This window comes from Ceratotherium simum, chromosome 14, assembly GCF_057802395.1.
Source record: "Ceratotherium simum simum isolate JZ-2026a chromosome 14, ASM5780239v1, whole genome shotgun sequence".
NCBI classification, from domain to species: Eukaryota; Metazoa; Chordata; class Mammalia; order Perissodactyla; family Rhinocerotidae; genus Ceratotherium; species Ceratotherium simum.
In genome coordinates this window covers 5176052-5192213 of record NC_141913.1, presented here as the reverse complement: position 1 = coordinate 5192213, position 16162 = coordinate 5176052, and the positions used below count along the sequence as shown (strand labels likewise).

General features: G+C 42.6%; 1 protein-coding gene across 1 annotated transcript in view; it reads left to right on the top strand.

Moving 5' to 3' along the window:
* Positions 1 to 12231, top strand: part of LOC106800320 (uncharacterized) — a 77070-nt gene extending 64839 nt beyond the window's left edge. The window contains exon 3 of the mRNA XM_014779925.2: positions 12136 to 12231. The gene's annotated coding sequence lies outside the window, so the exon portion shown is untranslated. The remainder of the gene's footprint in view (positions 1 to 12135) is intronic.
* Positions 12232 to 16162: the final 3931 nt, after the last annotated feature.

Sequence of the window (16162 nt, the reverse complement as noted above, 5' to 3'; positions counted from 1 at the left end):
TTGGGTATTCGTGACTTTGCTTAATGCAGCCCTGCTAGGATGAAGACTTTGATTTCCTCTTCTAGTTGCCACCAATTAGGCGTCATACTATGAGGTTCAGTGTTTGCTAAAGATGGACATTGGAAGGCATATTTCCCCACTTTCTTTGTGTAGTATGTAAGCTTCATAAAAGTCTTTCTATCCCTGAAAGCTGACCAAAGCCTCATAGAGCCTCTTGTGATGAAGTAAAACTTGCAGTGACTCCATTTGTAAGAAAAAAAATTGTTAAGATTTGGAGTTTAACTTAACACACCTTTTTCTTCCAAGAGAAGCTCCCTGGAGCTTAACTTCTTTGTGACAGAAAAGGTTGATGATTCAAGAGGCTCTCTTATTTCTTGTCTCTTCTTGGATGCCTAAGTGGAAATTATTACCCAAATATTATTTTTCCAACAGACACTTTCATCTCATTCCTTTTTAATATGGTTGTTGTAGCCATGTCACTGTGTTAGCCAGATGGAGTATTGCAGAATAATCTATTTGGTGAAAGCTATTGAACATTTACCCCACTAGTCAGATATGAAAGTTGTTCTCTGACTCTTCTGTTTTTAAGGGCAGTGGAAGTTCAACTTTCATTCCTTTATTCATTCCGCACAGTCATCACGTGCTTATGATGTGTGAAGTACTATACTGGGTTCCCGAAGACACAATGATGGCAAAGCCTACTCTTAAGGGGCTTACAGTCTAATCAAGATAGGAACACACTTACACGGTCAAATGCTACAAGGCCATATGCTGTCAAGTCATAAGAGTGATAAAGCCAAAATGTCATGCATACTCAGAAATGGAAGAGACTACTTTTTCTTAATTTTATTTTAAAATACCAACTATACACATATGCATTATGAGAAACTTTATAAGGTAAAAAGCCACTTTCTCTCTCCTTCAATACCTCTTCCTAGAGATGATCACTGTTAATAGTCTGATATATTCTTAAAGCTGTTTCCTGTGTGCAGAAGAGGGGAACAGAGTGGAGTGGTTAAGAGCACAGACCCTGGAGCCAGCCTGACTGGGATCAAATCCCGGGCTCACCTTGACCTTGGGCAGGTTTATCCTTTCTGAGCCTTAGTTTCCTGAAAATGGGGGATGTCATAGACCTGTCATATACCATACGGTTTTATAACCTAATTTTTTTTACCCATTATATTGTGAATATCTGTCAGTGTTCATTCACATGTGCAACAATATCACTCTTTGTGGCTCTTGCGTAGAGTTCCATGGTATGGCAATCCTTATTGAATTATTCCCTTATTGCTAGACATATATGCTTTTTTATTCAGAAAAGATACTTTTTATTGGAATGATGAGGGCATTCTCTGGGAGGAGACAAACATTTGAGCTAGGTTGAAGGATGCTTAGGAATTTGGAATACACTGTTGGGCAGAGGGCATTACAGGTTGGCAAAGAAAGAGGCAGGAATTTATTTACTCTTTCAGTAAATATTTACGGAATGCTTACTATGTTTAGAAATAGAAACTAGAAATACAGTGATGACAGGAAGGAGTCCCTGTTCCAGAGTGGCCTTGGCCTGGTGATATTCATGTTTGACGAATTGGCTAAGAGCGGGGTTTGGCTAGAATGGAGGTATGTTTAAGGAAGTGCAGTGTTGCTTGAGTTTTTTCAGGGTATAGGCCAAGAGTGGCAGGGTTCTGCAACCTCTCTGTCCCGATGAAAATTTACAAAGTGACCTAGCAAAGACATCTGTGGAGGAAACCCAACCTCTACAGAATTTTGATATGAACTATCCACCTTAGCCTCATAAGGGCTCAAGTCATATCTACTTTTTGGAGATAGACTAGGATACCAAAACTGTCTTACTTTTAGGGACTTTGGGGAGAGTTCTGACACATTATGGGTCATCTGGTAAATACAAGGCATAACAACGGGTCAGGAAAAGTGAAATGTCATCTATACCTGGAAATTTGGGAGATCCAAGACTTCTTTATCTATTGACCTAAAATCAGACACTCTCTCAGTCAAGGCCATGAGCTGATGAAAAAACCTGTAGTAAGCTCAAACATGTTACGGGAATTGTTATTCTACTTCTCCGAATGGAGCATCCCACCAGCAATTTTTAAACTTCCTTAATTTTACAAGGCAGGAGGATGTGGTGTATATTGAAAAGAAGGATAGTGAGAGAGAGCAGAAGGCTGAGGCAGCCTGGGGAGGGGATGAGGTGGGTGTGTGAATGTCTCTTCAGTTTGTTCACTGCGAGGATTCTTTTGTACCCCACTCCATTCTCAGTAACAAAGAGTTTGTATGTGATTAGCATTCGCAGTAGAGAGAAGACTAAATGCAGGATCAAAGACTGAGTAGTTAGAGACCGAGCAGAGTGATCTGGCGGAAGAGGCTAATTTTGAGGCATTAGTCCAATTCATTGCTATTTTGGATGTTGTTCTGGGAGCCAGTATTTCACACTGCGGTCAGAGGCTGGTCCTCATTAGTGTGGTATCATAAGCACAAACCCCAGACATAGTCGAGGGCTGAATTCATGCCATAAAAGGTGTGTCTACTTTTCCAGCTACAGAAATATTTGAAGATAATAGGATAGCTCCCTATATGTCAGGGAGCAGGGTATTCCCAGGAAGAAGTAGGCAGGATGTAAATTTATCAAGATAAAGACAATCATTTTTAATCGATCTTCAGCCATGTTAGTCGTTAAACAAGATACAATGTTGGGCAGCTTCATGTGGTAAAGACAGAAGAAATATGACTTCATCATAGTTAGCTGAACTGATTTCTTTTCATGCTAATGCACACATCAGTCCAGGGAGGATGCTGCCAAGAATAATATAGAATATTCTAAAGCCTACAGTGAAAGCCTACAAAAAAAATAATATCATCTTACTAAGTTCTTAAAAGAAGGAAACTGTGGCAGGCAGTAAATTAATCCTGTTATTAAAAAGCCACTGCTGCTGCATGAAGCCTACATACCTACATACATGCACATATGTATTCCAGCCCTCGCTGCCCTCCCTTTTCCATAACTGTCTCAATTGCTTAGGGATGAGCATGTGGGAGGCACTTGGATGTCAGGGGATAGAACAGCATTGCAGCTGACTTCTGAAATGAAAGTGTCAGTTATTTTCCACTTGTAACACAGTCTAGTAAGCCAGTCCCAATTTATGTCAGGTTGAATTGTATGAGCTTGCTCATATTGAACCAGTTTGGCATAGGAAGCCATTAGGTTCAATGGTTCAACCTAATAGTTTAGAGATACTGATATCAACATGATGGAGGGGTAACTTTCCAAATTTGCAATCTCAGTAAGTCTCTACAGACTGTGGCATTAACACATTTAAGGAAGCAAAAGTCCGGGAAGGAACTGTGCTTTATTACTGGAATCCTAAGCACTTCTCTTAGGTTTCTCAGAGGACCAGTGATGTAAAAATCAAACCACAGTGAATTTGTAGTAGTATAATTTGTGTATACTAGGAAGATAAGTTAACCTCTGGGAAAATTATAAAAAAATAGCATTAATTAAAAATAAGATAGAGTTAATAAAGACAGAGTTAATTAAAAATCAAAAACTAGAATTAAAAATTTAGTATAAAATTAAATGTGAGTGATAATCAGCTTTAATACTTTAAAAATAATGTTTTTACTGAGGAAAATGTTTTAAATTCTTAAAGATTAATAGCTTTTTACAGCTTAAGGCTTAATTGTAATTAATTTAAAAAACTAAAAGATGATCTACATTCTGCTAATAATGGACTACTAGAGGGTTTTGTAAGTTGTTGAATTACATAAAAGTGAATGAAGATTAAGTTAAAGGTGGCTTCCTCAAGTGAGAATAAATGTGTGCATGAAGGATGATGGTGATTTCTCAGCCCGTTGACACCGTGACACAAGCCTAAGACGCGAGCGAGGTCTGGACTTTGCGTCTCCCAGTCTACAAATACTAAGTGCCCTCTTCAGTAGATAAAAAAGCTCCTACATGGGTGGGCGAATAAATGATTTTCACGTTTGACCTTTTCTCAGCATTCACTCTTCTGCCCTAATTTCTTATCTCAGTGGTAAGAGAGAAAATTTTATGTTGGGTAAGTGTAGGAGCTGGGCTCTTCATACTCATAATGAAATAGATCTAATTTCTAACATAATTTTTCAGATAGCTTAAGGAATTATCTGTTAGTATAAAAGCTTCATTTCCTTATTTGCAATCATGGGAGAGAATCTGTGCTGTTACTCTCAGATCAGAGGATGGGTATGGAGCAGGAGCAGGGTCAAGCTTGAGCCTAAGGATTTGTGTTTTCAAACTCTGTATGGATTAACTTGTAAAATGGTGAATAACATATTAAAAGATATATTTAAAGGAGGAAAAAGTTATCACTGTATTCGTTAAAATTTATTTTGTGCAAACTGTACAATCAGTCAGGATGAGTTTAGAGAACTCAGTTAAACTTTTAATACTGTTAGTAATATTCAATCTGATAGATACTAAGTGAATTAATATTATATTATTTATAATAATTAAAAAGGCAATGAATTTTTAGACTCACAAGCTGAAAAATCAAACTAAGATTTTAGTGATCGTCTTGGTCAACTCATATTGTACAGACAGCCCCCCAGGTTGTTTGGGAAAAGTAGGAAACTCAGACCAAAGGCTTTTTTCTTTTATAGTAAAGAGATGCTTTCACCCAACTGTTCCTTAGACTGGCTTAAAAGTTTTAGCAAACTGAATAGTGGTTATGATTTTCTGCTAATACAATTTGATTCTAAGTCCTTGTAATTTATTACCCTGTAAAAGTCTTGTTTTCCTTGAGGCTTTACTCTAAAATTACATTCTTTTAACCTACTTCTTTAATAAAATTAACGTACTACATAATATTTCTATTTCTTTTTTTCCCAGCTTTATTGAGGTATAATTGACATAACATTGAGTAAGTTTAAGGCGGATTGACTTGATACACTTACTTATTGCAAAATGAGATCATTGTAGCATTAGCTAACACCTGCATCACGTCACACAATTACTATTTCTATTTTGTGGTGAGATATTTCTGTTTCTTGAAGTGTGAGAAATACATGACTGATGGATTCAGTGTTGAGCTGACAAACTTCCTGGAACAAAGTCAGCTTTCATACATCTTTGGATTAAAATGCAATGTTAAAATATAGGGACTATCCCTAAATGTGTAGCATATTTTCTTATTTGAGAAAATATTTCTATTTGCGTTTTGTGTCACAAATGTGTGAACATCCTTATGGTATGCATGAAGAATACAATGCGGATGCTACATGACAAGAATAAGTGTGCAAGCATATGTCTTGCCGTTCTGAAGTGTAGTGGAATAGACTCTCTGGTATCATCTTTCTTGCAGAAATAATTGTTGTAACTTTCTGAAGGAAGCACGTGGGACAAGACCTGGGGGGATGTGGAGGTCAGAGGCAAAGGAAAAGGGAAGAGAGCACCCTTGTCTTGATTGTCTGCTGATCTAAAGCACCACTACTTGAGACATTTACAGTTTTAACCGGATATAAAACACGGGGGTATATAAAGGCGGAGAGAATTCTACACAAATAGACGATGAATCAGTGACATTACAGACTTTTTCCTGTCTCTCACTTCTTTGATAGTGTTGCTTCCTTAGGAAAAATCTACGACTGTTTAACTTTTTTCTTGCTCCATTGTAACTACTTTGCAGCTTTTTCTTTTGTTGTTGGTTTTTTTAATGTAAAATAACCAGAATTTTGAGAGGACACCCTTTCGAAAGCAGTCCATTGCTTCAGAGTACAAAAGGAAAATATTAGAAGTATCAACCAGCAAAAAATTTGTAGAATCGCTGAATTGACAGAACCATTTTGTCACTTGGTATTGAAGTTGCTTATTCTGAATAATGTGTATCTACTGCTCTGGCAACTGTTAAAATAAACAAAGCTCCTTGAGGCAATAAAGAGCATTTAGAATGTACTTAGTTGAAATGGAAGTTCTAAACATTTCAGGCACCATCTCCCAGGCCATTAACAGCGAGATGTTGCTTGGCCTTGCTCAAGAGCATGAAGGAAGTAGGAGGTCACACTTTGCTAAAAATTCAGTTCTAAGAGCACTTACCTTTAATAACATATTCTAAAATTATTACCTTCAGCTATTATGGAAGAGTAAATTAAAGTGTGCATAAAGCTCTCCATGATCATATTGTAGTAATAGGAAAATTATTATACATGTATTGTAACACAAGTATTTTTATAAATGTTATGTGGCCATCCTGACAATTTCATATTTGCAAGAGATTTTCTCCCTTTATATATTGATAAACTCTAAGTTGTCAAAGTCAGATCTATCATTTTTCCTACGTGGAGAGTTTTTCCAAAACTGTGTGCCAACTTTCATCTTTAGAAAATGAAATTCATTGATGAGGCGAGTCCAATTTGTTTACAATTCAAATGGCAGTATTAATGTTTACAAAGCTCTTCATTTGATAACTTATCTCAAAGCTTGTAATTGTGAGCTCTTTGGGCCTGGTAGGGTCATTTGTCTGGGAAATTCCTGTCAACTGGTGTCATCCTTTTGGGGAAGTTTCCATATAATTTTAGATGACTAAAACCAGGTGGGAATAGTGGAAACTACTGTGCATTCTTAGTTAAAGGAAAGAATCTTTTTCCTTTGAACACCTTGATCTGTATTTTAAAAATTGTTCCATCAACAGTAAAGTTCTTGAGGCAGAGGACAGAAGTCCAGGTGACTGATGGCCCGTGAGGGTGGGGTATCAGGGGAACATTTGTGCAGCCAGAGTGCGGTAGCTCGTTAGGAAGAGTAATGAGTGTGCTCTACGTGTCTCCAGGTCCTGAACAAAGGCAATACCATGCTCAACAAAGGAGCAGTTGCAATCTGCCTTCTAGGCTTTTCTAGGTTGAATGTGCCGTATTAAGAAGTTCAAAGGCATATTTTGCCCTAGATGGGGATATGGCATTTAAAGTTCCCTTAAGCGTGGGTGACTCCCGGGTAGCAGCTTCACACATATATAGTAAAGCAGAGCATTCAGCAATCTTGCTTCTGTCATCAGTCAAATAGGGTAATTTCAGACAAAAACAAATGAAGTTGGATTTTTAGAGGTGGCTTGATGTTTTTTAAAGTTTGAGTATTAGTCATCTGCTGCTGCATACAAATTACCCAAACATTTAGCAGCTGAAAGCAACAAACACTATCTCAGAGTTCCTGGGAGTCAGGAATCCAGGTGTGGCTCAGCCAGGCGCATCTGGCTCACGCTGTCTCACAAGGCTGCAATCGAGGGGTCACTTAGGGCGCAGTCTTAGGAGGACCTGCTTCCAAGCTAACTCATGTGGCTGTGGGCTGGTGACGGCTGGCTACTGGCTAGAGACCTCAGTTCCTTGCCACATGGGCCTCTCCACGGGACAACTCCCAGCCTGGCAGCTGGCTTCCTTTAGAGTGAGAGCAAGGGGAGAGGTAGCGGAGCCCCCAGGATAGAAGCCATCCACCGGTATCCAGATATTTTTACTGTCTCTGTTCACTAGAAGAGAGTCACTAGGTCCAGCCCACACTCAAGAGCAGGGGATTACACACGGGTGTGACAACCAGGAGGTGGCTATTACTAGGGACCATTTAGACTCTGCCTACCACCCTGGGTTGTCCTTGTCCTCCTCTTAAGCTCTTTGGAGTTTGCTATAAATAATGGTAACTCAAGGTTGTGATGTGGGAAACCAAGAGTAGGCTCCTGTCTCCTTCCTCCAGAGTTAATCATTGGGAATTTCCTCAGTATATGCATTTCCACTGTGCGTAATACAAAACTTTACAGAGCAAGGTTATAAAGATGAAGCAGCAGAATACATGCAGAGTCGTCGCCATCCTGTGGAAGGAAGGCTCTGGCTCACCGAGCCCTTGACGGTTAACTGGGGAGGAGGTAGACCAGGTAGGATGCAGAGTAGTGCTGAGGCCTCCAAGCTTCCTGGCAGTGCAGACTCAGGAACTGGAGTCCCGGGCTCAAACCTCAGCCCGGCTGCTTAGCTGTGCTTCCTACTCGTACCTGCTTTTTCATCGGCGGAAAGAAAATAGTAACAGTATCTGTAGAAGGAGGCTAGTGATGGTATGAGTTATATATGTGAGGTGCACAGGTCAGGGCCTGACACATAGTAAGCATATTAGTGTAAGCTATTACTGATACAAATTAACAGCAGATAAGTATACTGTGGTTGCTCATTAAAGTGATACAGTCATGCAAATGAGCTCTGTTTTTCTCTTTACTCAGAAATACACAGAATTAGGTAATTTTGCTGCACAATACACATTAACATTTAAAAAAACCCAAAAACCTAAGGCTGAAAACAAAGAAACATTCTAGGTTATTAAATGTTTATCTTGGGCAATGTCAATTGTGATGTTTCTGTGCTACCAGTAGTGCTGTACCCCTTGGTACCCTGATTTCCTCTTTAGATGCCCTCATGTCTTGTTCATTCCATTTCATTTGTTCACTCACTGTTCATGCCTTTTGTGAGCATGAGCACCTTCTGTGCACTGGGCACTGGGGTGACAGAGATGGTCACAGACACATAAACAGATGCGTGTGACACCGAATGGGAAGGGCTCTGGAAGAGGCACCAGAGAGTGAATGCACGTCCGTTTGGGGGAGGTCATGGGCAGGGACACTTGTTCAGAAGAGGAAGCGTGTCAGCTGTGTAGGAATATGCCTGATGGAGAAAGGACAGGAAGGTGTTCTCGTTGGAGGGAATGGTGCCTGCCAGGCTAGAGGCAGGAAGCAGCGGAGCATACGGAAGATGCTGGCTGTTTAGTTGGGCAATGGTGGCACAGAATGCAGGGTGCACATTAGTGGGAAATGTTGCTGCAGGCATAGGCAGGAGCCAGGCCCACGACCTTGATCTGAGGGTGAGAACCATCATGTAATTGATCTCTCAGAGTGAAACCCAAGTCCTCTGATCTCTTGCAAGGCCCACTTGATTCAGCCCCATCCTGGACTCTGCCAGCGTGCTGGGCTCCCTGTGGGGCTGCCTGGGGCAAGTCAGACAGGCCCAGCCTGCTTCTACTCTAGGACCTCAGCGTGAGCCACTGACCCATGGGCATGCTCTCCCACAGGCTGCCTGGGTCAGCTCGCTCACTTCCCTCACCTCCTGGCTCACATCTCCCCTTCTCCTTGAAGTCTACCTTCGGTGCTCCGAATGAGTGCTGCAGCCAGCTTGCCTCGCCCCTGGTACCTCTCCTGCTGGATTCTTGTTTACGTAGCATTTACCTTCCAACATACCTCGTATTTGAGCTTTGACTACGTTTGTTGTTCATCATACATCTCCTCACCAAAATGTCAGCTCCCAGAGGCGGGAAGGGGTCTTTGTCGGTCCCAGCACACAGTACGTGATCGATAAATATTTATTGAGTGGATGAATAACCGAATGTCTTTGGATTGTTTTTAAGGAACTTCAGCTCTGAATTAAAAATAAGAAGCAGAAGGAAAAAAATACTAGAGACAATTCAAGCCTCTGTTCTTGTTCTTTGATATTGCCTCGTTCATATATTTTCCTGATGGTCCAGTCAATAGTGTGGAAGTTTCTTCCTGCTTTGGATCTTTCATAAAGGAGATTGGGAATGTCAGTGATGGTGTAAAAAGCTACAAATATGTGCATGACCCTTTGGGATGAAGAAGCACTTTTTGTCGACTCCTTCCTCCCTACCACCCCATCCTCACTTTGCCCCATCTTGCCTCTTTCGTTGTTGGCTTCTCGAGTAAGCCACCAAAGCATGGGGCCCTGGGCTTGCATGTGCCATGTGCCTGTTGTTCAAATTCTGTCTTGGAAATAGCACTTCTTGATCTGGTCTCCCTGTCTGGGTACCCTGTCTCTTATTACTGATATGCATCCCACACTGGACTGTCCCCTGCTCCCAGACCCTCCACACTGTGTGACCAGGAGCACCCAGGCCTTGCTCATGCTGTTTCCCCTACCCAACCCTCTCTGTGGCCTCTGGACCCCCCTGGGACCCAAGCCTTGTTTCCTGCTCCTGGTTATGACAGTGCCTCCCTCCCACTTCCATACCTCGACTTCTGTCCTTCCCCTGGGCTGAGCCCTTTCTTTGAGGCCCTCAAGGACATCCTTACTGACAGAAAAAAGACAAATTCATCTCTCTGTTGTAATGAACTTCTCTCGTGAAAACTTTTCCTCTTGCGAAACTGCAGTTCCCAGGTTTTTCTCATAGCTGTCCTAAATTTTCTGCTGCTTTTTTCTTTCATACTTGCCAATTTTTCCTTTCCGTCGTCACCCCATATGCGGGCAACAGCCAAGGCAGATGCCTCCACCTTTTCTGCTTCTCTTTATTGCTCTTGCTTTTGGAGAGGTCATCGCTTCCTGCCATTTCAGCTCACTCCTCTGCTCAGCACTCATCTCCATTCCCCCTAGAGTCACGCAGCAGCCACGCTGTCCGCACTCCCCACTGACTGTTTCCTGAGCTGAGGCCCATGATTTGAGTCCATGAAGGTGTCTAAAGGTAAACTTACCACTTCTTAAATGTCTTGTTTTCCTCCATGGCAGTAATCCTTATCGTTACCAGGGTTATAGGCCTTGGAGTAAATTTTGTGTGATTTCTCTTCACACCTCTCCATATTTATTTTACAAAATGCTTTTTTTTTTTTGCTGGGAAAGATTCTCCCTGAGCTAACATCTGTTGCCAATCTTCCTCTCTCTCTTTCTTTTCCTCCTCAAAGCCCCAGTACATAATTGTATGTTCTACTTGTAGGTCCTTCTAGTTCTTTGTGAGCTGCCGCCACAGCATGGCTACTGACAGACGAGTTATGATATGGTTCTGCATCCGGGAACTGAACGTGGGCTGCCGAAGCAGAGCGCACTGAACTTTAACCACTAGGCCATCAGGGTTTACAAAATGCTTTTTTATTCCATCTGCTGCTGTTTTAATTTACCATCATTAACGCACCTCCTGCAGTCCTCATTTGTACCCCAATTACCGCAACATTTAAATTTCACTTCCCGCCAGTCTAGCTCATGTACCGTTGCCAGATTCATCTTTCTGAAGTGTTTTCTCCTGATCAGAATTGTCAGTGACTAGTTATTTTCTAATGTGTTCACTCCATATTCCCTGCCCTCCATTTTCTCTCCTACTAACTAACTTTCGTTCCGGCATTTCTCCATTCCATGACATCTGTCAAATTGATCTCCTCATCCCACAAATTCATACTTATTCTTTCTCATCTTTAGTTTTTCTTCATTCATCCAATAAATTTATTTTTAATTGCTGTAGTGTGCTCATTTTCTTTCTACATGGAATACTTCCACTCTTTCTTCTCCATATCTAATAATGAGGATGCTTATGATAATTGCTCCAAGTTTTGAGGGCTTCCTGTGTATAAGTCTCTGAGCCAAGTGTTTTAAGCATATTATTACGTTTATTCCTTATAATAAGTCTATGAGGTGGAGACAATTATTATATCCATTTCACAGAGGAGGAAATGGGAACCTGGAGAGAGGTAAGGCACCACTGGGGTACATCTCTGGATTCTGTGCTACCTCTAAGATGCCTGATACAGAGGAAGGAACATGGACTTGGGAGCCCGGCAAACCTGAATTCAACTCTAACTGGGTCTAATGCTAGCTTGGGGGATTCAGGTGAGTGATTGAGTCTCTCTGAGCCTGAGTGTCCTTACTTATAAAATGAGGGTTAAACGAGATGGTTTGTTTTTCTTACCATCTCACAGAGCATTTAACAAAAGTTTTTCTTCTCTGGTTTTTCTCTTCAGCCTCATTTCTCCCATTGACAGCCTTACCTGACTATCTCAAACCCTTTCAAATCCTGTTGCAATTTGCACTTCTGTAGTAATTTTCATCTGCCCAGTGTAATTTAGGACTAAATTATGGCCTGCCTTCATTCAGGTATATTGGTGTTGCCTTCCTGGTTGGATTTTAAGAGCAGAGACCAGTGTTTTAATTCTCTATTTCTCATCAGGCTCCACATAGTGATGAGCACAGAGTAAGTGTCCAGTTTTACTTTGTAAATTGACGTGTCTACATGGGCAGTGATCGTTGGATCCAGCCGTCCCTGATGCCTTCACCCACATAGCTGCGTGCACCTTGGCCTGTCAGCCTGCCATTATTAATGGTTATCCCTCTCTTCTCTCTTCCCAACCACAGCGTGTGCATTCCGATACAATGGGCTGTCCTTTGTCTACCTCATCTACCTCTTGCTCATCCCTCTGTTCTCAGAACCAACAAAAGCGACGATGCAAGGTAAGAGACATTTACTATTCTGTACCACAGTCTGAATGCATTTTGCTGGGTCTCTGGATTTGTCTTTATCCAATGGGATAGATGCTGTCTCTATAGCACGCTGGTCAGTGGGGAGCAAGTGTCAGACATTTGAACAGCTGCATCAGGTAGAGCGGTATGCAACCTGTTGGTGACACGTGTTCTTGTCACTTACACAGCTGTTCTCTTCATACAATTCCCAGCAGGTCTTTCCCAGTTGGTGTGCAGTGTATCTTGTATGTTTTGGCTAGTTAAGATGAACTCAGTGTCATTGCCAATGAAATAAGGCAGATGGCTGACAACATTGGCACATGATCTGCATATTGGATTGCTGGGGAGAACGTGATGACAAGTGGAAAAGAGACAGAGCAATGACTTACATTTCTTAGCCACATAGCAGGAGAACTGAGTAGGAAGCCGGGTCCTGGTCACGACTTGTTCAAACATCAGTTGAGAAATCTTACATATGCCTCAATCAGGTACTGAAAGAGAGTAATTTGAGTCTAAAGGATGGTTTCCCCAGCATGTTGCTGCAAAACTTTGGATCCCTTTCCCACTGCTCTACAGGAACCTAAAGGCGTAGAAAAGAATAGTGACTACATTTTCTGAGGCTCTAATGAGGAAGCATAGTCTGGTTTGTAAATTTATATATTTGAAGTTCTTCCACAATTATAAAAACTAAACCACACTGAGTTAATTTAATAAATTGTTTTTAAAACAATACCATTACAAGAAATAAGGACTGTGCCAAATGCGTTAGGTGAGTGTGATGGCTGTATGTTTGCATGAAAGGAAAAGGGAGCTGTGTTTGACCCAGCCTAAGGAGTGATGTGGAAACAGCCATTGGTTGATGCTGCCAAATCATGGTGGTGACTCTTCAGGAAAAGAAGTAAAGATGAGGTGTATGCAGAGCCGCAAATAATGACTCTACCTTTTTCATTCTCCCCCTTAACTATTAGATTTGTAGTATGTGTTGTAATCATTCATCCTCACATGCCATGTTGATTTTCCTGCCTCAGGAAGAATCTAAAAAATAGCTCTTCTAAGTCACTTAAATCTTTAACATAAAGTTAAGAAGGCCTAGAAAAATGTGAGTTTATACAAATCCTCATCAAACCAATGGGTATGTTGTGTATGGGACCCCACCCACTCTATCCTCATTCCTAGAGTTATAAACAAAGACTTTTAAACAGAATAGCTTCTGTCCTCAGAACCAAGATTATAACATATGGGCAACTCATATTTCATGGCTTGGAACTCATGTTTCAAAGAAAGGAAGTTTCATGCACATTCAGAATAAAGTGCTTTGAAAATGAGTACCTGTGTATAGTCAATTAAATTATCTATTGCTTTTATATGAAAGTATCCCCTTATTGTTTTATCTGGAAATCAGGTGACCGGAATTTCCCCTTCATACCCATGTGACAATGCCTGGCTTTGCCTTCTTCCCAAACGAACCGGCCATGCTCTCTGTCAGATTGCCTCGGTCTCTGGAAGGGCGGGATGTGCAGCTCTGTCGGAAGGGCATGATAATGGGCCCAGCATTTCGGCCCGGGTGCGCCGAGGACTGACACCGACAGGAAGCTCGCAGGGGAAACATAAAATCAAAAAGCAAAGAGCACCTCCTCTCCATGTAAAGAAATATCCTGAATCACAAAATGTACAAGGCCAGTGCACAGACATCTGCTGGTGCCGCTCCTGGTGGGAGAGGAGGGAAGGGGACCCGCAGGCATCTTTCCAGCTACTCTCTGGAAGCAGCCTTTTGATTATGTATCTTCCTCTTTCCTGCATTTCAGTGCCAACAAGTGTGACTGATATTCAGCATAACCTCATTTATTTGTTTGTTTATGGAAACATAGAGGGACTCTAGGAAACGACGTCTCACATATTTTTTCTGAACACGTAGGATTCACGATCTAGATGTTTCTAAAGTCTGTGTCTTGAGATATCCCACATTGGGCATTTCTGGCCGTGCGTGGTCCCAGGACGTGAAGCCGATGTGGGTAGATGTGCACAGCGATGGGCCCAGAGGAGTGGCTGCCTGGGGCCTTTCGGGGAGACTCGGGCACAGACAGGCTCAGACTTTCTAATTTGTGTTCACACACACTTCTCAGGCATCAATAAGAAGGAACACTGGCAAAGTGCAAGAACTGTCAGCAACCTCTGCACCGCCTGCTTGCAGACAGCCTCTGCCGGAAACAGCACGTGAAGCCGAATTGCCTGCGGTGCAGATGAGCCCTCTGTGCATTCTGCCGGGACCGGGTGTTGGGGTGGGCTGCTTCTGAACTAGGAGTGTGGTGCATACGTATGAGAGCTGCCCCATGACCCTCTGCCCTCCATTTGGTCTGTCGGATGTTCTTTTCTCGTGTGATTATTTTTCCTAGGAGTGTACCCATAGAATTTCACGTCGTAACTTAGGGGATGGTTCTTTGGCATGGTTCTGGGGTACCCCTAAGTGTAAAATCCCAGTCTCTCCACCGTGGTTGTAGGACAAAGATGTCCACTTATTTTGATCTCAGTGCCATCAGCAGGACACAGAGCATCTGGGTGTCATTGAGGCTTTCCCCATGCCTGTGATAAACAAAGATGTGCTGTGAGGCCGGAAACGACTGTGTTGTAGAGGAAGGAAGATCAGTAGCAGTTAGTGCTGTGCTGAAATGTGATCAAGTTAAAAAAAAAAAAAAGAATTAGAGGGAGGACAATTGCTTGGGGGCTCAAAGCACTTCACTTAGGTCTGGGGTCACCTGATGGGCAGAAGTTGGAGGAGCTTTGGGAGTTACCAAGCATATTCCAGCAACCAGCAGTGGAGTCCCTTCTACAACGTCCGTGTGGTCTCTTCTTATATACTAATGGTGCCAGGGAGCTCCCCATCTCCCCAGGAAGTCCTAGGCAGTTCTTTCCTGAGTAGACCTGAAGTCCACCTCCCTGCAAAGCCAAGCCATCGTTTCCAACCCAGAGCACTGATGGAAGAGTGAACAGACACGAGAAGATGGCTTTACAATAATATTGTGACGGGACTTCTCAAAGATAGGGGATTTGCCTAAATGAGTTCGTGAGTCTTTTATAAGTCTAGGATTTTAGAACTCTCATTTTTCTATTAAAGACCTTCAAATGTGTAATTACCTTAGCAGCATTGTGTCAGTCAGGATCCAACCAGAAATCAGGAACTACTCCAGGTGTGTTAAGAGGAGGAGCTGCAGTAGAGGGAATTGGTTACTAGAGGTCGTGGAAGAGTGGTGTTGAGGCAACGTCGATGTCAGCAAAGCAGGAAGGCGGGGGAGAGTGGGAGGGGTCATGCGCAGAACTCAGAAACAAGGGCTGTCTGCGAGTTGCTGGAACCACGGGAGGAAGCCAGGGAACGGATCTTTGCAGACAGGCATTGACTGGCACTCACAACTATTAGTTATGTCCACCAGTGAGACAGTTCCATGTTAATCGTTGATAAGCTACCCATTGCTTTTCAAATGTCAGGAGCGGGTGTGGGAGGGGATCCTCTTTCCCTTCACTCTGTTTTTCACCAGACAAAACTTCCCTACTTACTCAAGGGTGTGATTTTTCGACTGTTGCATCTAGACGGACTTCCTCTGGAGGCACTTCCGTCTGTCAGAATCTCTCCTAAAATGCTGTATGCAGGATGCTGAGGTGTACGTTTGGAATCGCCTCACTGGACTGAGGCCCCATTCCCCAGCTGCCAGGAGGCCTTGTCTGTGACAGCTCACAGCGGAATCCCTCCCTGAAAGGAGCTGCCCCCCTACCCTCCCGCCCCCGCACAGACTCTGGAGGAAGCTGGTACCCAGGGATTGCTCAGCACAGGGTGCAAAGGCCTCCGGTCTGGAAAGTCTCTGCAGGGCCATGCTAACTCCAGAGTGCCCGTCAGCTGTTGTGAGAGCGTCACAGTTTCCTCTCTTCCTCA